Source organism: Brassica napus, chromosome C6 (assembly GCF_020379485.1).
Source record: "Brassica napus cultivar Da-Ae chromosome C6, Da-Ae, whole genome shotgun sequence".
Classification (NCBI taxonomy): Eukaryota; Viridiplantae; Streptophyta; class Magnoliopsida; order Brassicales; family Brassicaceae; genus Brassica; species Brassica napus.
This window is the reverse complement of record NC_063449.1, coordinates 1,047,946-1,049,654: the sequence shown is the minus strand read 5'-3', so window position 1 is coordinate 1,049,654 and position 1,709 is coordinate 1,047,946.

Here is a 1,709-nt window from a genome sequence, read left to right as displayed (position 1 = left end):
ACAAGATGAGGTTCGCGCACGTTGAGTCTTGCATATCGTTCCTGATCGTTGAGTGGTTTTTACGGGTTAGATTGATTCGTACTCCCCCTCCTTCTAGCGCCAAACTGTGGGAACCGAAATTCGCACTGTTGATTTCCGTTTAAATAAGCAAACTAGGAAAACCCTAATTTCCTAGAGGTCCCGGATATCTGCTAATACCACACGCCAAGCAAATCAGAACACAATAATGACAACGAAGAAGTATAAAAATCGTAAGAAGAGAGCAAAGAGAAGTCTTATTCCGAATTTGCGTATGAGCGTTTACAACAAGGTATAAGCCTTGGCTCGAGAGCTGTCGGCGAGATTCCTAGTTCTAACAACCCTAAGACGGCTAAACCTAATTGAGTCGCAGCTCGAAATAACAAAAACGGAAAGTTGCCTAATTGCTCTAAGTGCTAAGTTTGCTGTGAAAAAGTCTCTCTCATGCCTCTCGCCTAGGACCCTTTATATACCGACTCCAAGGTCGGTTTACGCTTTTCCTCTTCTGCTCTTAAGCCGCCATAGCATAAAAATGGAGATATTCCATTTTTTCGATCTTCGTAATTATCTTCAAAATTTCGTATTTATCCGCGGAAACTTGACACTTATCTTCCCTTGCGAACCAAGCGTAAACCGACATGTGGTTTACGGGCTGTTGGTTAAGAAATCGTAAGTTGGGCCTCCAGTCATGTTTTAGGTCCCTTTGGGCCGTCTTTCGACTCGGAGTTTTTATTACGGCTTCTTTCGATAAAGAATGAACTTTCTGCGGTTTTTACGGTAAAGTTTGATTGATAACTTAGAAATGGCGGGGAATGTGAGATGGGTTCGCTACGGTATTCGGGAGATAGCATCGAAGGGTAGACGAGAATGCATGGACTGATGTCGTATCAACGTTTCAGAAGAGCTCGATCACTATGTAGCGACCGAGCTCCGGCTCGAGCTCGGTCGCTACGTATCGACCGAGCTCTGGCTCGAGTTTGGTCGCTACGTAGCGACCTAGCTCCTGCTCGAGCTCGGTCCCTACGTAGCAACCAAGCGGAATGGACGTTTGGTCGCTACGTAGCGACTGAGCTTTGGCTCGAACTCGATCGCTACGTGGCGACCGAGCGGAGCACGTGTTTGGTCGCTGCGTAACGATCCTTCTCGAGCTCTTGTCCGATGATTCATGTTTCTTCCGCAAAGTTTTTCGTAAAGAAGAATCTATTTCGAAAAAGTATTTGTCGAAGAAGTTTTCTACGTTTCTTCTTCTTCAGGGATTTGGACGTTAACTTCGTCGTAACCGTTTTTGACCCCAACAACCTTGATTTTCAAGAAGCTTTCAGGAACACTACACAAGGAGCATTCGGTACCTACTACCAGCATGATGGTTTCTTGTTCAAAGAAAAGAAATTTTGGGCCCATGGTGGCGGCCTCGTGGGACACTTTGGTCGAGATAAAACCATAAGTGTCCTGACCGACCATTTCTTTTGGCCGAACATGAAGAGAGATGTTGAGAACCTATGCGCCAAATGCACTGTCTGTCTTAAGACAAAATCCAGGTCACATCCTTATGGGTTACATATGCCGTTACCTATTCCTAACCATCCTTGGGTAGATGTTTCTATGGACTTTGTGCTGGGCTTGCCCAAGATAAACCACAAAGACTCCATCATTGTAGTGGCGGACAGGTTTTCCAAGATGGCCCACTTCAT